Raw genomic sequence first — 23248 nt, forward strand, 5'->3', positions numbered from 1 at the left:
CCTCCTGCAGGCACAGCTCCCATTGGCTGGGTCAGGGCAGGGGAGGAACTAGCGCCACTCGTGAGCCCTCAGCAGGGAGCTGTTGAGGGGTCGCATGGCACGCACTTCTCCCACTGCTGCCCGGCCCTCTTCTCCTCACACTCCTCCTCTGGATGGGCTTGAGCTGCGGTGCATGCCCTGCTGTGAACCGCAATCTGTCGCCCCATGACCGGCACCCAGGAGTTGGAGGTATGTGTATCCCCATCTTCGAGTGCTGGGAATGCTGCACCCCCATCCCCCTCACTGCATCCCTCCCCATCTCAACCCTGCTGCACTCCCATCCTCCCGTCACTGCATCCCTCCCTGTCCCAGCCCCCTGCACCCCCATCCCCCTCACTGCATCCCGCCCCCCCATCCACCCATCACTGCATCCCTCCCCATCCCATCCTGCCCCCAACGCTTACTCATTCCAGCCCTCCACTTCCCAGAGCCACCACCCCCCATGTCCCTCACCCCCCACAGCCCTGCACCCCATTCACCTCCACACACTGCTGCATTCCCATTATGTCCCTAAACACCCCTGTGCCCCTCACGTCCTCATGCACTTGTAGCTTTCTGCCTCTCCCTGCATCCCCATCCACCCCACATACCCCCTCCTCTCTCCTTCACTGCCCCCTCTCACCCCCACCTTGCTCTCATCCTTGGCCTCTTTCCCTCCCCATCCTCTCTCCTCCACTCCCAGCCATCTTTTCCCCTCCAGCCCACCCTCCTCCCTTCCCGGCTGGGTGATTTAGGCAGCCCCTGGAAAAGTGTTTGAAAAAGTGTCTCTGTGTAGGCAAGTGTGTGCATTGTATGTGTGTAAGAGACTGTGCGTCTTTGTGTAGGGAGGTGTGTGTATTGCTGCATGTGTGTATACCTGTGAGAATAAAATTTGCAGCCTAACTTTTTGACTTTTATTCCTTTTGCTGGCTTGTGCACGAAAAAAAAATGACGACATAAAATGTGTGTATTCATTTCATAACAAGTTTTTAAAAGAGAAGAACTCTAAAAGAAATGTATTATTTCTTAAAAGCTGAATGTTGTTGACTAGTAATTGCAAAAGAGCCAATGTATCATACATTTCTCCCCACCTTTGTCTAGTTACATTATAAACTCTTTGTTGCAGACTCTCTCTTTTTATGTGTGTGTCCAGCACCTACCACCCTGGAGCCCTGATCTTAGTTGGGGTCTCTAGACACTAGACAACAATTGTAATAATAAATAGTGTAGAAGTATGTGTGTTAGTGCATGCTAGATGTGTACACATGAATACACATGTGTATCTGCATGTAGGTGTGGGAGTCAGTTTCTGCAGATTTATTTTTATAGGTATCTGGACAGGTGTGCATTTCTGTGGTTGTGCTCTATGGATTTGTATTTGGGCTTTGGGAGTGGGCCTTTAATGGACCCATTGTAGCTGTGATAATGTGTGGTGCTAATTCCACACATAAAATTACAATAACTTCAGTAAACAAAAAACATAGAAAAATGGGAAGAGGGGAGGGAAAGAATCATGAAAATCTTTGTGAAATTTAATTTTTTTTAAAAATTACCCTTTTTGACTATTTTGCTGCCAGCTCTAGTGTCCTGTAACAAATAAAACCTGAATTTAGCATAATCATAGACGATTAGGGTTGGAAGAGACCTCAGGAGGTCATCTAGTCCAACCCCCTGCTCAAAGCAGGACCAACACCATAATAATATATCTGTCAAAACAATACATATGCCTGTTTGGGCCTTGCAGTGAAAATGAGCACATGAGAGAGGGTGGGGGAGAGCAAGCGACGGAGGGAGAGGGGATGGAGTGAGCGGGGGGCAGGGCCTCAGGGAAGGGGCGGGGCAGTGGGCGGGGCAAGGGTGTTCAGTTTTCTGGAATTAGAAAGTTGGCAACCCTACTACTAGGTCTATTTTGTTTCTAACATCTATGATTCACTAGGGCCTTTGGATTCAAAGTGCTATGTAAAGAACTAAATGGTAATATACTATGATTCAGTCTCGTTTTACTTATGTCTTTAATGTTCTTTTCTGTTTTAATCATTCAAGCATAATGGATTTATGTTAAGAACTCTTCAATGCATATAACATGCTTATAAGCTAACTGAATGCCTCAAAAGTTTCAGGGAACATTTGCTTGAATTTAAAAAAAAAAAAGAATTCACTTTGGCTGGAAGGTTAGTAATATACAAAGAGTAGGAATGAAATGGTGTTATGTTCCAGCCCCCAAGCTTCAGATCTTGAGCATGCTTTCCGGGCAGACAGTGTGCATCCAACACACAGACCAGAAAAGTGACACTGTTAGGAAAAGTCAGCAGACAGCACACAAAGCATTGGGGTGGACACCCTTGTTGGCAGATTGCTACACAAATTAGTTCTGGATAAGTTGGCTCATCTACAGGCACATGAAACTATTGCTCTCCAACCCTCCTTCCTAATGCAGTAATACTGAAAGAACTATGGGACTGGAAATGTTTGGAGAAAGTATTAAGGGGGAATATGTGTTTGGGCACTTAGACAAAAAGAGTCGTGCAATAAACAGTTTGGGTTTATAAGGATAAAACATGCCAGACAAACAGGATTGGTTTTTTGGAAGGAATTACGGAATTAGTGGAGGAAAGGAATGCTGTAGATGTGATGGGCCAGATCCCAAGCTGTTTCTCAAGAGCACTCAGCATAGTTTAAGCCACTTTGGTGCTTCCTTGAAACTGGGGCTGCTGTACTTTATATTGGCTGTTAGCTGGGTGTGAAGGAGCTTTGACCATGCCCCATTACCTTTGGCCCTGCCCTTATATCAGCAGCCAGTGTGTTTATGGGGGGTGGTGTGGTGCAGATCTAGCAGAGAAGCTCCCATATGCTTAGAGAATCCTTTACTGTCCAGCTAAGCTGGCTTTTGGGCATCTTTGTGCCAGTACAGGATTGGGCTAGATGCTCTAGCACAGTGTTTCTCAAACTTTTGTACTGGTCACCCCTTTCAGATAGAAAGCCTCTGAGTGCAACCCCCCTTATAAATTAAAAACACTTTTAAATATATTCAACACCATTATAAGTTCTGGATGCAAAGCGGGGCCTGGGGTTAAGGCTGACAGCTCGCGACCCCCTGTGTAATAACCTCACGACCCCCTGAGGAGTCCCAACCCCCAGTTTGAGAACTGCTGCTCTGGCATGCTATCTGGAGTAAAATCCTGGCCCCACTGCAGTCAATGGCAAAGCCTTTGCTGACTTCAGTGGAGCTAGGATTCCACCCTACGTTTTAGAGAAACATTTGATAGAGTATGTATCAACACTTTACTTGGAACAATGCATCTACATTGGATTGGGTACAGTCAGTGGTGCAAGTAGAAATAATTTCTTGCTGGTACGCTGCACTCATGGAGGGACACGGGGAGGGAGGGGGCACGTGACCTCCCCACATGATTCTTTCCCACCCTGCCCCCAGCCCAGGCCCCTGCGCTCTCCCCATCCCCTCCCCATGATCCACATCCATCCCCATTATCAGGGGGAGGGAGGAGTCTCTGTCCTCCTCCCACTACGCTGGACACTTCTGCTGTACAGACCCCAGGCATGAGGACTCAGGAGATGCAGCTGTGTGGAAGGGCTGGGGGTGGGCTCCTCCTGTGTCTTTCCGTTACACCATACCAGCCATAAATATCTTACTGGTACAGCATACAGTACCGTACCACCATACTTGCACCACTGGGTACAGTTGTCTCTTGGCTGAAAACTAGTTGAAGCACCATAAGCAAAGGGTAGGGATTAGGGGCAATGCAGCCCCATCCCCAATGGTGTGCAACAGAAATTGATGTTATTCCTGCCTTATTGAATTGGAGGAGGAAGGACTGCACTGATTCCTGCTCCATACTGGTCAGCAAGGTGTCCTATTATGGCGAGGAGCATGTGCTTACACGCCATGAGTGTTGCAGTGGGTATGTACCCCTGCAAGCTGGGAAGCTCCAGCAGTCATCATGGTTCCAGTAGCTTCTGTCACTGTGGTACGGCTTTGCACTACTCCAGTGAGGGGCTGGACATGTTAGGCACAAGTGGGACTGATTTGGGACAAGTTGTCAATACCCCTGTGAATAGAGATCGAACTAATTTTGCTCCCTTTTTGTTATAAAGGTAGGCGGGAAATTAACAGGATAAGATGGATGTTATTTGAACACATGCAAGTGAATACAGAATGCACTTTCTCCTTTCAGCTCTGTGATCACCACTAGCAATGGCCTATGCCTGATGCTTCAAATTCCACCCTCTGAGCCAGTGAAGCTGATTTCCTCCCAGGGGAGAGTCACCCACAAAGGACGGCAGGTAGCATTTCTGTTGCTGTTCTCTTTTACAAGGTTTGCCTGGGGAGGGCAGCTTTAAACTATGGTTAGGCCTCCATAAGAGCCCCCCTGTCCTAGAGAGAGCAGCCTGGGGAAGTCCTGAATCAAAGCATCCCCTAGCCGCTTTTAACACCCCAGTGCTCCACCAGCAACCCCACCCCCGCAACTGGGGGCTCTGTTGGCCAGCTGCAGATCACCTGGTTAAGGAAGCTCATAAAGGCCTTGTGCTGATGTAACCCCCTCTGTATTCCTCCACTATGCCAGTTGTCTGCTACTAGGGCTCATGTGCCCACGGTTCCACCAGCAGAGGCTACCTAACCCAAGGATAATCTAGTCCTAAATATGTACTTTTTGACTAAACAACAAATAAAGAAAATGTATCCACAAGGATTTGACAGATATAAAGTCCAGCAAGGAAGAGGAATTGTTTAGTGTGGTTGAAAGAGATATGGCTAAGAGTGATTAAATAGAACAAAGAAAAATGCAAGATGAATAGCAAGAAAAATCTACGAGACCTCTTAGACTATAGGAGATATTCCCAGGGATGCCCTATTGCTTGGGCTATTTTTAAACCAGACCCTGTAAAGCATTGGCTAAAATATTGTACGGAAGAGTGGAATGTTCTTACTTCCAAAGATAGTCTGTCATGCCTGGCACGTACACTCTCCCAGCTACACCCACACCCACGTGGCTAGATGCCCATATGGGTGCATCACATGCAAAGAAGGAGAAGGGTACTGTAGAAATAAGAATTTAAACACTTTCTTTCAACCTGATTTGTCCTCTCATTCTGGGACCATAGTATCTTATGTCCAATCAAGAAAGCAGATAATTGGCGTTCTGTGCTGTCAGTAGTGATTCTGATCTCTGTATCACCAGGTGAGGCGATAGCTTTTCATAGCATCCAGCACTGATTGCTTCAGACATGGGTATGTTTTCCTAGTATTTCAGCAGGCTGGGACTAGAGAATTCTTAAATTCACCACTTACCTGGGGTACTCAGATGTTTTAAGTGATGGCTGCCACCTACACCGCCTGGATTGGCTTATGCCTTAGATGGACAAATACACACCTCCAGATTAGACCTTTGCCAAATGTATAGGATGATGTTTGATGTGACAAATGAACGAGGTATCCAGCATCCCTCTTAAAGCACATGGGTGGAGCATCTGTAGCATACAAGAAATGGCATATCATAACTCCACCTACACCAGGAGTAGCTTTATCTCGGAGTCCTATAAATAGAAAACGTAATCAGTCATCTGACAGATGTTTCAGCCAGAAAGCACAAGTTTACTCTGGCATGGACAGCACTAGCAAGTGGCTTGATTGTTTCAGTATCTTTTCTTTAAAAAGTCTCTTACCTGTCAGAGGGAGAATTAAAGAGATATATAATGTTCAGGGGATAGGAATGCTTCTGCCTGACGCCCATAAATCTACAGCTAACTGAGACACAAATGGCAAAGATGAACCAGGTAAGGCTTATTGTTTGTGTCCTCGTTGTCAAGGAGACAAGAGCTTTGTTTGACTGACATGGATAGCAGGCAAGAGTAGGAAATGTATACCCTGTTTCTAGAACCATTTCCAAATTACAGGTTCTGTTCTGAAACACCACCATTGAATGATTTTTTTTTTGTAATAGGCATCTAACTAAATCCTACTTAACACAAGTGTTGACACATTTCTGAAAGCCAAAGCAGACTAAAGTCAGAAAGGAAAGAATTATTGCAGCACAATCCCATATTGTTTGCAAGGAGGGGTGCAATGATGCTGTCACAGCTCTGGCAAAAGGTGGTGAAAAGTGTGAGGGACATAAACGTTTTAAAACAAACAGGATTAAAACCTTAAGTAACCAACATATGAAATGAATAGTCTCAAACTGTCTTCTCTCTGTAGAATAATTATTCTATCCTATATCATCCCACCACCAAGGTACCTGAGCACCTACTCTTCCCTCTAGAGAAGTTCTTTCTTTCTTCCATTTACTAAGTCTTCTCTCTCCATTACCCTTCCTGCTGAGGCCTGAGCTGTTTGAAGTGGCCCAGGCACTATACTCTGCTTGTCTACATACCTGTAGTAACAGGTTTCAGAGTAACAGCCATGTTAGTCTGTATTCACAAAAAGAAAAGGAGTACTTGTGGCACCTTAGAGACTAACCAATTTATTTAAGCATAAGCTTTCGTGAGCTACAGCTCACTTCATCGGATGCATAAAGTGGAAAATGCAGTGAGGATGTTTTATACACACAGACCATGAAAAAATGGGTGTTTACCACTACAAAAGGTTTTCTCTCCCCGCACCCCACTCTCCTGCTGGTAATAGCTTATCTATAGTGATCACTCTCCTTACAATGACAGGTTTCAGAGTAACAGCCATGTTAATCTGTATTTGCAAAAAGAAAAGGAGTACTTGTGGCACCTTAGAGACTAACCAATTTATTTGAGCTTTCGTGAACTACAGCTCACTTCATCGGATGCATACTGTGGAAAGTACAGAAGACGTTTTTATACACACAAACCATGAAAAAATGGGTGATTATCACTACAAAAGGTTTTCTCTCCCCCCACCCCACTCTCCGGTTGGTAATAGCTTATCTAAAGTGATCACTCTCCTTACAATGTGTATGATAATCAAGGTGGGCCATTTCCAGCACAAATCCAGGTTTTCTCCCCACACCCAGCCCCCCCACAAACCAACAGGAGAGTGGGTTTGTGTGTGTGGAAAAAAAAAAGGGGTGGGGGGAGAAAACCTGGATTTGTGCTGGAAATGGCCCACCTTGATTTTCTTCCCCCCCCCCCCCCAAGGAGAGTGATCACTTTAGATAAACTATTACCAGCAGGAGAGTGGGGTGGGGGGAGAGAAAACCTTTTGTAGTGATAATCACCTATTTTTTCATGGTTTGTGTGTATAAAAACATCTTCTGTATTTTCCACAGTATGCATCCGATGAAGTGAGCTGTAGCTCATGAAAGCTTATGCTCAAATAAATTGGTTAGTCTCTAAGGTGCCACAAGTCCTCCTTTTCTTTATACCTATAGTAAATGCCTTTGTGGCCGCACTTCAAACTGCAAGCTAGGGATGGGACAACTAGTTTGGATAAGACAGCTCATCTTCCTGCCTGTGATTCTTCACCTAAAACTTGAACTGAACCTGAACTTTATCAAAGTTTAGAAAAGCCTTTGATTCACTTTCCCTCCTCCATATGCCGCATTTCTTTATATCCAGGTTCCAGCAGGGACTGGAAATGCAGCTACACTGCAAGAAGTGCTGATCCTGGGGTTTTTTAGTCTGACCAGAAAATAGAAGCACTCAAAATCTCTGGTGAGAGCCTATTCCCTAAAGCCTCTGTTTCACAAGAGGTTCAGAGACTATGAATTGGCTTCAGATAAGCATCCAGGTTTTGGAGAGATTATGTGATCTGAGCCTAAATACTGAACCTATTAAAGAGGCTCATCTGTATTTCGTATCCAAACTAAGCATGTGTAAGTTCCTTTAAATAGCAGCTCACTTTAAAAATAAAGGCTACCAAGTCATCTGTTCTCCTGAACTGGGGAATGAATACAGGGGTCCAACATATGAAATTCATCATTTACTGGCAGATGAATTCCTCATGGAAGAACGGGAAAGTCCGATGTCCAGCGCAGACAGCTTTGTGGTCTTTAGAGTTCCATTGTGTGCCGTCTTGTCCTTAATGCTGTGGAACTCTGTCAGCAGTATTGACAACAGCCTGACTGACACACTCATGCCACTCACGATGTCATCTCACAGGCATTTGTGTCAGTTCTTTCTGAGTATCCACTCCTGTACAAACAGCATTTCACTCAAGCGTAGCGGTAAAAGCTGTTTTCCATATTAATTAGGTTATATCCCCTAAAAAAGGCAATGTACAATGAAGGGAACAATCTGGCAGTGGTAGAGGGATAGCCTGCCTGACCCAACAGATCTCTGTATTGTACTTACCTGCCCCCCCTTACCATAGTATCCGAGCACCTCACAATCAGTAATATACTTCTCTTCACTACATTCCTGTGAGGTAGGGAAGTACTATTACCACTGTTTTACAGAGGAGGAATTGGGGCACAGAGAGACTAAGGCCTGAACGCACAAAAGGAGTTAGGTATTGAATTGAACAGAGATCAGCTTCTTCTCCCCCTCTGGTGGAGGAGGGACTTGAACCCAGGGTCTCCCACATGAATACCCTAACCACGAAGCTAGGAGTCATGAGAAAGGTTGTCCTCCCTCGGCTGTTTTGTGTGAACACACCTGCAGAGCCTGAGCTGCTAGGTGGTCTCTGAAAGCACGCCATCAGGGTAGGCTCTGTGACTTAGGCAGCGGAATGCTTGTTTGTGAATCACTCTGGGGCTTCGGTGGGGAGATACGCATGTGGATGCTCCCAGAGAGGCAGCAATGCACATGCTCAGAAGTGGAAACGTAGGCGGTTAGGGAATTTTACTGCCAAAAAACCCTCCAAAACCATAGGTGCCTACAGGGTTTCAGCAGGAGTTTTATGCCTTGCAGCAGTTCTGAAACTGGGACTTAGGCACCTAAATCCTTTGTGCATTCAGGTGTAAGTGACTTGCCCGTCACACAGGGAATCTATAGCAGAGCAGGGAACTGAACCCAAGTCTCAAGCTAGTGCCCTGACCACTGGATCATCCTTTCTCTCTGTGCCTATACTATTATGTCTTATGTATATAGACTATAGTTGTGGATGGTGCAAGTAAAAGTCATGGCCCCTGCCCTGAGCATCTTACAGTCTAAGATATATAAATCACAGCCTAGCACAAGAAGGGAACACTGGGCAAAATGTTGGGAAAACGTGGGAGACTTACACTGTTTAAGGATGTGAGGTAACTAATCTTCACATTGTACATTGTGTTATGGATTTTTGTTGTTTTAAATTGTAGTTTTGGCAAATGGGGCAAATTCAAAAACGACGTGCACCTTGATACAAGAGAAACATCAGCAAAGTGGAGGAAATTCAGAGACGAGCAATAAAGAAAGAGTAATCTTGGAAACTTTCTTAAGATGCAATTTAGAGTTCAGACTGTTAGCCTGGTGGGTCAGCACTGAAGTCAAACAAAAATAAACTTGTTAAATGTTTTTCCTTTCAAAAACATGCATTTCAAAGTACCTTCCCATGTAGATGACTTGTGTGGACAGCGAGTTTCACTTGGGGTCGGTCTTTGTAAATATGCATTGTTTGCAATAGTCTAGACTCTGATGAGTGGATATATTCCAAGGGTGCCCATCCTATCCAGATGAGTGCTTTTAGCTCAGTAGGGCCCCAATCCTGCAATTAGATGCGCACAGACTTCTGCATGGAATCCTGTTGGCTTCACTGGGGCTCTGACCAGACACAGGAGTTCACCACTATGGTTGGCTTTGCAGTGTCAGAGCCTAGAAGAGCAAGGGGCTACACCTAATTTGCATTAAATGGAACAGATTACATCTGTGTTTCCTCTTAATATAGTGATTTGATCCATAAAATACAGCCAGCCAGGAAATGGAGCATGGGCAAGATGTTTCATGCCATCTTTCCACCCTACATCATCTGGCATGGGCCAGGAGCCTCCCCAGCACCCAACACAACGAGGAGGAGCTCCAGAAGTTTCTCTGAATTACTCCACCTTTGGCACAGTCTGTACCTCAGGACAGTTACAGCACATAATATTCTGGTCCCGCCCTCTCCCAGCACCCAAACATACCTTTACATTGTTGTGCAGGGCTTAGCGAGTCAACCCCATGCCAGTGGGAAAGCCCCCTTGGCCCAAGAATTCCCCTTGGGAGTTCACTGTGCCTTTTGCACTGCATTGGCATAAAGGGGCCATAGTGGAACAGAACTGAGCCCTACGGAGGACAGAGCAGGCATTCTACATCTTGATACTAGTGGCCATAACTCCATATCAGAGATTAATATTGCACTAAATTTGATCCATGGGCTGTTTTTTCCAACACATTTTGAAGAACTGCTTTAAACTCAAGGTCAGGAGACTTGGGGTTTTTCACACCTTGCTACATAATATCAAGGACTCACCAAGAGCAGAACTAACAAACATCCAGGACCCAGCCCACAGGGTTTAAGATGCATTCTGATATTTTGAGTTCTAAGTGAAAACTATTCATTGTAGGATTGGGGAAGGAATTTATCCTTTTTGTTTATTTTCTTTGGGCCTGATTGCAGTTGTTACAGCTTGATTGGAAATTACTCCCCTGGCAAAGGAGATAAGAAACCCAGAAGAATCAGCGAGCAAAAATAAAGCACAGGAAACCCAGCCTCAACATTCAAGGAATACTGCTCTGCAGAAACTGTAGTCATATGCAGGCCCTTCAAGCTTGCATAACTACCATGAAGAACTAATATTATTCTGTTGTAAATGTACCTATTTGTGCTAGCATTAGATTTAGGCAACAAGTGAGAGGTCTGCAAACCTTTCAGTGACCTATAAACTTGCAATTTGACCAGGTTTGCCCCAATTTTTATTCTGTAACAAGTAAAAAATTTTCCCCAAGAATTGATAGTAGAGAGCACTTCAATCTATCAGGCAAAGGCATAACAAGATCCCATGGCTAGAAACAGAAGCTAGCTAAATTCAAGCTAGAAATAAGGAGTAAATAAAATATTTAACTATGAAGATAATTAATCATTGGCACAACTCCCCAAGGGATGTGGTAGATTCTCCACCACTTCAAATCAAAATTGATGTCTATCTAAAAATTACACTCTACCTCAAACACAATATTTGGGCTGGATGCAGGAATTACTAGATGGAATCCTCTGGTCTGTGCTATGCAGGATGTCTGGCTAGATGACCATAATGGTCCCTTCTAGCCTTAAAATCTATTAATACTGATGGAAAGTGAATTTTAGGCCCATAGCTGAGACAACATTTATATAAAAAAACCAACCCTTATTTCCTCTTATATTGTCTGTACAGCAATGTAAGCCTAAGGTCAGTGGGACATGAGTCAGCTGTCACATATCAGGGAACCTTGGGCTTGAGCATCTACACTACATTTTAACCCTAAATTGAGGATTTTCTGACCTGTGCTGGTGTAACACTGACAGACCACCCCGGTCGTCGACAGGCAGGATCGAACCGGGGACCTCTGGAGCTTAGTGCATGAGCCTCTTCAGCATCAGCTAAAAGCCAACTGCCTGGTAGCTAAGGCAGAAGAGCAGACTCATTTAGCTCTCTCTCTTTAAGTGGTCTCGATGCCACTAGATGGGATAGAACACCACACCCAGGAGGTGTGTGGGTTACACTGGAACCTAGGTTCTGACGTCCACACTCCAGCACACAGACCTGAGTCAAAGTATCCCTATGTCAGAGTGCTTAATACCTAGTACCCCCCTCCCAACGTTGACATGCTAGCCCTAGGAGCATGGTGCACTGTCGGAAAACTCAACTGTCCACCCTGTTTCCTAACTGTGACAGTGCTATCAATGGGATGCTGGTGCTGATAAGAAGCACACGAGTATATAAACAGCATGATATGCTCCTTTGGCTCCTGTCCTATAAAAAGTCTTCAAGGAGCTAAGGCATACTACAAAGTCTGCTGCACTCATCTTAGACCTGATGTAGCTCGTGAAACATCACTTTGTGTGATCCCTGTTCTGCCAATAAATCCAAAAGTGTTCCAGCCACTGGACTCCGCCTATGCATGGAGGGGAATGGAAAAGATAGAAAATCTATCAGCTGTCCCAGCTTCCCTCTGTAGCAATGGGAGACTATTCTCTCTTCCCCCCACCCTTGGCTTTACCACATGGGAGTGCAGAGGGAGCCCCACCAAACCAAAGAATCAGGAGGGGGAGCCAGGGTTGGAGAAAACCCACCAACAAAAAACCTCCTTTCTGCCAAGGAAAGACATTTCGTACCTGGGTCATTGTTCCTCAATTACACGCTGTATTGGATTGGAGCAGTGACCATTTATCCCTTTTATGGCTTTTATCATCCATAATCAAATAGAAACCTCCCCTATCCACAGAGGACTTTGAGGTTTTAAGGGATGGTTACCAGACTAGATTACAGCAATGCCATACTCTTTCTTCATGGGCCTCTTGGTTCTGCTCTTCCCAGACTTGTATGCTGGAGCTGGTATGTGTGGATCTGACATGGTAGCATTCTCTTTGACCTGCTCTTCCTCTTGCCCGCAGCGTTACACGCTGCTCTACTCCAGATCTGAGTGGAATAACAGATTAACCAGCTGTGAAGCATGTCAGCCCTTCCTAGCTGGTTAATTACACTCCCTTGACTTCTCAATATGCTGTTTCCAGTCCCACTCCTCCAGCTCAATCAGCAGCTTGATGCAGCAGGGGAGATGCTGTGTGGGGATTAGGGAGTGTAATTAACCAACTAGAGAGCATTGGTCACATTCCTTTAGCTATTCTGTTATATAGCCCCCCACTCCACACTAACTTGGCTGCAATGTGAAAGGGCTGCCCTCATTCCCGCACACCCTGCTTTATTAGAGGGCAGGCAGAAAGGGGAACTGATCCCAGAGCCCTGGTTGGTGAGAGAACTGGGATGAAATCCCACTCCTGACTTCCTCCTGCCAGCCCACCTCTTACTGGGGGAGAGGAATTCCATTTACAGCCGGAGCCCAGCCCTGTCCAACCACGGACAGGGAACTGGGTGACATGGGGGTGGAGCTGGAGAGAAGAGCCACACAAATGAGGTGAGAACATGTGGTGTTGCTACTGGCAGCAGAAGGAGGCCTAACCACAGACTGGGTCTAACATCAGTACTGCGCAAATTAGTTGAAACAATAGTAAAGAATAAAATTGTCAGACACATAGAAGAACATAAATTGTTGTGCAAAAGTCAGCATGGTTTCTGTAAAGGGAAATAATGTCTTACTAATCTATTAGAGTTCTTTGCGGGGGTCAACAAACATGTGGACAAGGGGGATCCAGTGGACATAGTGTACTTAGATTTCCAGAAAGCCTTTGACAAGGTCCTGCACCAAAGGCTCTTACATAAATTAAATTGTCATGGGATAAAAGGGAAGAGCCTTTCAGGGATTGAGAAATGGTTAAAAGATAGGGAACAAAGGGTAGGAAAAAATGGTAAATTTTCAGAATGGAGAGGGGTGACTAGTGGTGTTCCTCAAGGGTCAGTCCTAGGACCAATCCTATTCAACTTATTTATAAATGATCTGGAGGAAGGGGTAAACCAGTGAGGTGGCAAAGTTTGCAGACGATACTAAACTGCTCAAGATAGTTAAGATCAAAGCAGACTGTGAAGAACTTCAAAAAGATCTCACAAAACTAAGTGATTGGGCAACAAAATGGCAAATGAAATTTTAATGTGGATAAATGTAAAGTAATGCACATTGCAAAAAATAACCCCAACTATACATACAATATGATGGGGGCTAATTTAGCGACAACTAATCAGGAGAAAGATCTTGGAGTCCTCATGGATAGTTCTCTGAAGACGTCCACACAGCATGCAGCGGCAGTCAAAAAAGCAAATGGGATGTTAGGAATCATTAAAAAAGGGATAGAGAATAAGACGGAGAATATCTTATTGCCCTTCTCTAAATCCTTGGTACGCCCACATCTTGAATACTACGTACAGATGTCGTCCCCTCATCTCAAAGAAGATATATTGGCATTGGAAAAGGTTCAGAGAAGGGCAACTAAAATGATTAGGGGTTTGGAACGGGTCCCATATGAGGAGAGATTAAAGAGGCTAGAACTTTTCAGCTTGGAAAACAGAGACTAAGGGTGTGATAGAGGTGTATATAAAATCATGAGTGGTGTGGAGAAAGTGAATAAGGAAAAGTTGTTTATTTGTTCCCATAATATAAGAACTAGGGGCCACCAAATGAAATTAATGGGCAGCAGGTTTAAAACAAATAAAAGGAAGCTCTTTGTCACTCAGCGCACAGTCAACCTGTGGAACTCCTTGCCTGAGGAGGTTGTGAAGGCTAGGACTATAACAGGGTTTAAGAGAGAACTGGATAAATTCATGGAGGTTAAGTCCATTAATGGCTATTAGCCAGGATGGGTAAGGAATGGTGTCCCTTGCCTCTGTTTGTCAGAGGGTGGAGATGGATGGCAGGAGAGAGATCACTAGATCATTACCTGTTAGGTTCACTACCTCTGGGGCACCTGGCATTGGCCACTGTCGGTAGACAGGATGCTGGGTTGGATGGACCTTTGGTCTGACCCAGTGTGGCCGTTCTTATGTTCTTAGGTTAGCGGAGCAGCTTAGAGTAGTCTGGGGCATGCTTACAGCTAGGCTGGGGGACAGATCCAGATCCAGAGAGGAGGCGTGACCAGCACTGCAACCATGGGGAAAGACACCCAACAACACAGCAGGGACCAGAAGTTACCCCTCTTCACACTGTGCAAGAAATGGCAAGGGGCTGAAATTACCCTGTTTTGGCACTAAGAGACTGGGGCATCTGGGATGGGGCAATTCAGTCTCTTACTTGGGTTAGTGAGGGTTAACCTGCATGCCTAGGTGTTGGGGACTCAGTATATTGTACTATTGCTTGTGGGGGGAGAAAGGGAGTGTATGTGTGAGTCCCTGTAGGACCCTCATCAGTCCCTTTTACTTGTCAAGTTTTGTTGCTGCCCAGAAAAGTGTGGGGTCATAGCCGAGTGCAGCATTTTTTCTGAGGTTGATTCCTGCTTCCCCCCAAATTGTGGAAGGCGACAAAGGGGTCTGGCCCTGGTGGGAAGCAAGCCATGTTCTCTGGCGTATGTGCCTGGGGGTTTGGGATCCAGTTAACAAACCCGGGATGCCTCCACCACTCTGTTCAGCTCAGGACTGGAGCAGTGCATGGCTGGGCAGAGCAGCAGCAGGGGAGGCTGGGAAAGAAATTGCTTAGGGTTGTGGGAGTAGGAAAGGGAAGTACCTGGATGCTGAAGAGGCAGGAAGGAGGCCAGTGAACAGGAAAGGAGGCAAATGTTAGAGAGAGAGAGAGAAGATTCTGAGGAAAAGGCAGTAAAGAAAAGAGGCAGCAAAGGGCAGGAGAATAAAAACATGACAGAAAAGAAGGAAGAAGACAAAATACAGAGATAAGCAAAGTGATACCATGAAGGATGTCTCCAGCAGACATCCTGGGGAAAGGGCAGCTTGCATGAAGGCAGTGGGGAGTCTGGTCTCACAGTATGTGAGTGTGTAGGCCACTGCAGTGACGTAAGCACATGCTTGACTTTACACAGTGTAAATAACCGCATTGAAACCAAGCCACTTTGAAGTCAATGGGGCTACTCATAGTGTTTAAAATGAAGCATGTGCGTAAATCTTTGCAGGATTGGGTATATAGTCACAATATAGGGGGAACTAGGCACAGACAGACAAAGCAGAGTTTTTAATTGGTTTTTAAAAGGGGAATCCAGTATTTTATACATATAAAGCAAACTAACACTGGAAGAAGTAGCTATTGTATCAATTTTAAAATAATGATCTGAATTAAACTTGTAAATGACAGTATTACTGAAAAATGGATCAAACACTTAGAAATGTTTCAAAATATTTAAAAATTCTTGACACGTTATTTCTGAATTGGAATTTAGGGCTGTGTATACAGGTTTTGCAGGAACCCAAATAAACCAGGATTTAGTATGTTGATATTCAGGTAAACCTGAATATCCTCAAGTATCTTAGTGTTTGTATGTTTTTCGCCAGCTTTTGTGAGTTTTTGTTTTGTTTTTTGTTCGTGGTATTTCCACCATCCAGGAACATGCTGAAGAGGCAAAATTTTGTCATTTTGGTCTCATAAATGGCCAAACAGGCACTAATAGTGTCCTAGAAAAAGTAAGTGGAATTGCAAATACTCAAACACAATCTGAATAAAAGCTGTAATGCCCGCTTGCACCCCAATACAATCTTAGATGACCTGCCGTTAAGTAACAAAAAGGGGTGGTCCTAACAATGTGGGAGTGGTAAGCAGGGACTGCTAGCATGCTGGGGGTGATGAGTGAGGAATGCTGGGATTGTGGTTTGAGATTACTATACATTCGCCTTGCTCCCACACCACCACCAATTTGACCCCTGCTTTTCAAATGCCAGGATTGTACTGGTGTGTGTGTGAGTTTTAAGTCAAGTATGATTAACTCCTCTGCCAGAGAGCTTTCAGATTTGCTATAGAACATTAATGGTGCCTTACAGAGAATAAAATGAGTTAACCAATAAATGTACCAGTAAATCGCATGGATTTAGATTCCTACCAGTATTCCATACTCTTATAACATTAATTCCAAACTGTTAATGGAACTCTTTGCCAATGAATGTTTTGTTTGGAAGTAATTTGAAAGCTTATTTTAAAAATGACTTTTTTTTCTTTAAACTGGATTTGACGGTACAGTATGAAAGTTGTTTGTATAAAACATTGGGGAACACATATAAAGGTTAGTAGAGAAATACTGCATGCATTACATTGTGTTATTTTATTGTGTAACTAAAAGGTTTTCTGTTCTGCAACAGAATTATGATTTGTTGTTTTTCCAGCACATGCATTAGTCTGTATTCAACACCTATACAACATACAACCCAAATCAAATTTTCAAGCTGACCTGAGCAAAGCCATTTAGCTCTGGCCAGATCATGTTTCTGTGACTCAATAGCATTGTATATAATGATGTGTTCCAAGAAAATGAAGCTATAAATCTCTGTGTTTATTTCTTGGATTTACTCTTGTACCCATCATTACACTATAGAATTATTGTGTTACTTTCTACAAAATAATGGGTTAAGTACAAGGATGGAGTCTAACACTACCGTGAGCAGATGCACAGCCCATGAAAATCTGCCCAAATCTGGCCAAGCTATGAGCCTTTGGAAAAATCTTAGTTTGCACATGCTTGGATTGTACCAAATGTGGGCGGGGGATTGGGAGCCAGTTGGCAGTGGGGAGGCTGAGGGGAAAGTAAGACTGGAAACCAGTGTGGGGGGAAGAGGAAAACAGATCTGACGTGGAGTCAGAGTCTAGGGGGAGAACTGAGACTGGCTGGGGAAGAGCCTGGGACAAGGAGCAAAGGAGTGGTCAGGGTGGTTAGCACACTGAGATTGTCTGAGGAGCCCATGGTACTGGAAGGAAACTGGTACTGAGAGCCAGTGTGGGAAGAAGAGAGGGATTGGACAAGGAGCTGGCAAAGGCAGAATTGGGACTGGCTGGGCAAAGACACTGGAGCTGGGATGAGAAGCCTGGGGAGTGGAGAGTGACTCTCGATAAATGAGGAGAATGGGACTTGGACAAAGAGTCAGGCACAGGGAAGACACAGGACTGGGACAGAGACAAGTCAGAGGGGATGGGGCAAAAGGGGTCAAGCTTGTGATTGTGTAATTTAAGACCATGTCATGATGTACATGCACAAGGGGAGGGGGTGAATTAAGGCCCCATAGCTAACCTTAATTCTGGCTTTTACCTAATTTTTGAGAGCCTAACTTTGCAACTTTAGTGTTCTTTTAATATATTTTGTGTGTGTGTGTGTGTGTGTGTGTGTGTGTGTAATACACATCTATTGTAATCATATCACACCAAAAGTCAATTTCTAACTTTCCTACCATACATCTTACAAAACGTAGGTTGCCCTTCCCCTGACATTCCTTGCTGGCTTGTGCTTGACATTTTAATGTGATAAATGCACATCAGACTTTGCATTTCTAACACCACCTACTTGACTTGGCTCTAGTTTCTTGTGTTCATTAGAATTTCAGCAATGTGCTGTTTCATGGCAAATAATCTCCTCTCCCTTTCTGAGCTAAGTGTATGTAGGGGGTGAGGGCATGGGTGCATTTCTTGTCTTCTCGACATTTATTACATTCCTATTTCTCCACCTCGTCTGCACTAATAAATCAATGCTGCTTGTTATTGTCTGCTCCCTGAGCAGTGTTTGGGAAAGCTGAACTGGGAGAGATCTGCTATCCTGGCTGCAATTGTGTGTGGATTTTTTAAAATTCCCTCTTCCTGAGGCATGTAGATGAAGGACACTGTCTGGGCTTTGTAAACCAGATCCATCCTTGGGAGAGAGAGACAGTAGAGGTGCTCTGTCCGAGCGATAGACCCCAGCAGTGCTCTAGCTGAATCAGCCAGAAGCCTTTTGATGCAATTGGAGAGGGAGAGGTGTACTGCCCCTTGTGTAGCCCTATTCCATCATGTGCTATAGAAAGAGTATAGGGTTGCTGTCAGTATTAGGGACATATGCAGAGAGAGGAAGGATTGAGATGGTGGCTGCCCCTTGCATAGGTGTGTGAAACGCGTGTGCTCCCTGCACACCCACAGGCAGCTAGCCACAACTGAGCCCTAAAGAATGATCAAGGATGCAGAAGAAGAATATTACTTCTACGTTGTTTACCCTGTGGGCACTCTATCACACGCAGCAGCACGCATCTTGCAGAGCAGCTTGGGAGAACTGTAAGTTAGCAGCAACATAATTGTGGAATATTGCGCTCACTGGCAGAATCTGCCTGGAGGAGCCTTGCTCAGAGAGCCTCCCTGCTTGCCCAGTGTGTTTGTTACCTAATCCCAGTAAACAAGTTTCCTTCCAACATGCTTTCTGCCTGTCCACAGAAATAAAAGACAATACCAGTTAACTGCTGCGAGGGGCAGCGAAACAGGTTGTTACCTCATCATTGAAAACGGCAAGGGAAAAATGACAGGTTTATACTGATTGTGACGGGGGAGGTACATGTTCCCAGTAAACTTAACTAGGGTTTCAATGGAGGATTACCTCAGAACAGAGAGGTATGGTTGAACCCAGCCTGAAAGGAGCCCTCACATTTTGTAACACCAGTAGGCCCCACCATAAACATGTGGGTTTGAAGCTCACATTTACGGTCAATCTGGGCTGTGTTCAGCCTTAACTTGTTCCTTCTGAATGTAACTGAAAGACATGAATACAGGATTTTATAAAATGGATTTTGCAGGAATTTTTCATGCTTTATCTGCTGAATGGAGAAGGGCCTGGGCATTATAGGAAGGGAACTCATCCTGTGTTAATAGAAGAATTAGGAGTATTTCCATTTTGTGTTGGGCTGAAAGGTTAACGGTTTTTTAAAAAAAAGCTTAATATTAGCTGTTCTCAACCTATTCCTTCTTATGGGTTTTTTCATACAGAGATGAGAATTTGACCCACAGATACAGACAGACATCATCTTCCTTTCCAAACGCAAACAGATGGACATCATACCAAAAGGACTGAAAATTCATTAAAAATCCATGTAAAAAATCCATTACAATCTACATACCACACAGACTATGCTGACAGCTTGTGCCACACGCTCTCAAAGAAACTGTGGAACCACCTGATCAACATCCTCTACAGCAAACAGGGAAAGATTAAGAATGAGCTCTCAAAACTGGATACTCTCATAAAAAACCAACCTTCCACACAAACTTCCTCGCGGCTGGACTTCACTAAAACTAGACAAGCCATTTACAACACACACTTTGCTTCTCTACAAAAGAAAAAGGACACTAAACTATCTAAACTACTACATGCCACAAGGGGCCACAACAGTGGTTCCCTTAACCCACCCAGCAATATTGTCAATCTATCCAACTATACTCTTAGCCCAGCAGAAGAATCTGTCCTATCTCAGGGCCTCTCCTTCTGCCCCTCCACCCCCACGAACATGATACAGTTCTGTGGTGACCTAGAATCCTATTTTCGACGTCTCTGACTCAAAGAATATTTCCAACACACCTCTGAACAACATACTAACCCACAGAGATTTTCCTATCAAGACTACAAAAAGAAGGATTCTGGGTGGACTCCTCCTGAAGGTCGAAACAACAGACTGGACTTCTACATAGAGTGCTTCTGCCGACGTGCACGGGCTGAAATTGTGGAAAAGCAGCATCTCTTGCCCTATAACCTCAGCCGTGCAGAACACAATGCCATCCACAGCCTCAGAAACAACTCTGACATCATAATCAAAAAGGCTGACAAAGGAGGTGCTGTCATCATCATGAATCGGTCGGAATATGAACAAGAGGCTGCTAGGCAGCTCTCCAACACCACTTTCTACAAGCCATTACCCTCTGATCCCACTGAGAGTTACCAAAAGAAACTACACCATTTGCTCAAGAAACTCCCTGAAAAAGCACAAGAACAAATCCTCACAGACACACCCCTAGAACCCTGACCTGGGGTATTCTATCTGCTACCCAAGATCCATAAACCTGGAAATCCTGGACGCCCCATCATCTCAGGCATTGGCACCCTGACAGCAGGATTGTTTGGCTATGTAGACTCCCTCCTTCGGCCCTATGCTACCAGCACTCCCAGCTATCTTCGAGAAACCACTGACTTCCTGAGGAAACTACAATCCATCGGTGATCTTCCTGAAAACACCATCCTGGCCACAATGGATGTAGAAGCCCTTTACACCAACATTCCACACACAGATGGACTACAAGCCATCAGGAACAGTATCCCTGATAATGTCACGGCAAACCTGGTGGCTGAACTTTGTGACTTTGTCCTCGCCCATAACTATTTCACATTTGGGGACAATGTATACCTTCAAATCAGCGGCACTGCTATGGGTACCCGCATGGCCCCACAGTATGCCAACATTTTTATGGCTGACTTAGAACAACGCTTCCTCAGCTCTCATCCCCTAATGCCCCTACTCTACTTGCGCTACATTGATGACATCTTCATCATCTGGACCCTGGAAAAGAAGCCCTTGAGGAATTCCACCATGATTTCAACAATTTCCATCCCACCATCAACCTCAGCCTGGACCAGTCCACACAAGAGATCCACTTCCTGGACACTACGGTGCTAATAAGCGATGGTCACATAAACACCACCCTATACCGGAAACCTACTGACTGCTATTCCTACTTACATGCCTCCAGCTTTCATCCAGACCACACCACACGATCCATTGCCTACAGCCAAGCTCTAAAATACAACCGCATTTGCTCCAACCCCTCAGACAGAGACAAACGCTTGCAAGATCTCAATCAAGCATTCTTACAACTACAATACCCACCTACTGAAGTGAAGAAACAGATTGACAGAGCCAGAAGAGTACCCAGAAGCCACCTACTACAGGACAGGCCCAACAAAGAAAATAACAGAACGCCACTAGCCATCACCTTCAGCCCCCAACTAAAACCTCTCCAGCGCATCATCAAGGATCTACATCCTATCCTGAAGGACGACCCATCACTCTCACAGATCTTGGGAGACAGGTCAGTCCTTGCTTACAGACAGCCCCCCAACCTGAAGCAAATACTCACCAGCAACCACACACCACACAACAAAAACACTAACCCAGGAACCTATCCTTGCAACAAAGCCCGTTGCCAACCGTGTCCACATATCTATTCATGGGACACCATCATAGGGCCTAATCACATCAGCCACACTATCAGAGGCTCGTTCACCTGCACATCTACCAATGTGATATATGCCATCATGTGCCAGCAATGCCCCTCTGCCATGTACATTGGCCAAACTGGACAGTCTCTACATCAAAGAATAAATGGAACAAATCAGACGTCAAGAATTATAACATTCAAAAATCAGTCGGAGAACACTTCAATCTCTTTGGTCACTCGATTACAGACCTAAAAGTGGGAATTCTTCAACCAAAAAACTTCAAAAACAGACTCCAAGGAGAGACTGCTGAATTGGAATTAATTTGCAAACTGGATACAATTAACTTAGGCTTGAATAAAGACTGGGAGTGGATGGGTCATTACACAAAGTAAAACTATTTCCCCTTGTTTATTTCTCCCCCCCGTTGTTCCTCAGACGTTCTTGTCAACTGCTGGAAATGGCCCACCTTGATTATCACTACAAAAGGTCCCCCCCGCCAACCCCGCTCTCCTGCTGGTAATAGCTCACCTTAAGTGATCACTCTCGTTACAGTGTTTATGGTAACACCCATTGTTTCATGTTCTCTATGTATATAAATCTCCCCACTGTATTTTCCACTGAATGCATCCGATGAAGTGAGCTGTGGCTCACGAAAGCTTATGCTCAAATAAATATGTTAGTCTCTAAGGTGCCACTAGTAATCCTTTTCTTTTTGCGAATACAGACTAACACGGCTGCTACTCTGAAACAGAGCAAATACTGTGTGAGCATGGTCTTTATTTTGGACTGAGAACAAAACAAGACCAGAAGCAATATCTCCATGAGAGAGAGGGAGTCTTTCTCCTGTAGCTGTCTTCACTGAACTCTGCTTCTTAAAATGGCTGCCTGGAGCTATAAGCCATCCGTTCCTACAGCTTGAAAGGTACAGTACATGGGGAAAATAAGCCATAATAAATACAAACCTCATAACAGCACACTCCTCCTGTCCCTCTCTCATGCTGACCACTCACTGCCTGTCGAAGGGCTTGCCTTGCGTCCTCTGTTTCTGAGGAGAAAGTGTACACACGAATTTTCAATTATTAAAACCTTTCATGCTAGATAATGTCTTAACATGAGGTTGGGTTTGAGCCTGCCTCTCTCCCTCTGGAGGCTGGACATGTATTACTGACCGCATCAGTGAACAAACAGCATGAAGAGTGGAGAAGCAGATTCATATGCGGGGAAAAAATAAGTTCCCTTTTATGTGGCACAGGAAACTTTCCAGGGCTCCAAAATGCATGTGATGACACACAGATAAAAATCTTCCCTTTTATACAGTCATGAAAGGGGTTTTGTTTTTCTTCCCCCCTGCCCCCCCATGTTAATACAGCTGCCAGGGGATAAACACTCAGTGTGACAGAAATTAGATCCTCTTACAAGTACAGTCTCAGCCTTTGGGGATGTTATGAACACCTCTGGTTATAAAATTCCCCTTTCACCAGCATGCAGTGACTAGAGAGAGAAACTGGGTTAGAAATGAGTGAAAAGTAGATCAAAGACAATTAGGTTCTGAAGACTTTCTGCATTTCCTCTCCCCTCCCCTCCCAGCCCAAGCTCTAAGTGCTTTGAGTACTC

The 23248-nt window shown here is 44.7% G+C and overlaps 1 long non-coding RNA gene across 4 annotated transcripts in view; it reads right to left on the reverse strand.

Moving 5' to 3' along the window:
• Nucleotides 1-23248, reverse strand: part of LOC141992335 (uncharacterized) — a 68032-nt gene that overhangs the window by 35426 nt on the left and 9358 nt on the right. For 3 of the 4 annotated variants that reach the window (XR_012640579.1, XR_012640575.1, XR_012640580.1), the window contains exons 3-4: nucleotides 22597-22679; nucleotides 5327-5505 (exon numbers count right to left, since the gene is read on the reverse strand). This is a non-coding gene — a long non-coding RNA (uncharacterized LOC141992335). Of the gene's footprint in view, nucleotides 1-5326; nucleotides 5506-22596; nucleotides 22680-22803; nucleotides 22865-23248 lie in introns of those variants that run through there. The other variant, XR_012640576.1, reaches the window with a different exon arrangement.

This window comes from Natator depressus, chromosome 1 (genome assembly GCF_965152275.1).
Source record: "Natator depressus isolate rNatDep1 chromosome 1, rNatDep2.hap1, whole genome shotgun sequence".
In the NCBI taxonomy this organism is placed as follows: Eukaryota; Metazoa; Chordata; order Testudines; family Cheloniidae; genus Natator; species Natator depressus.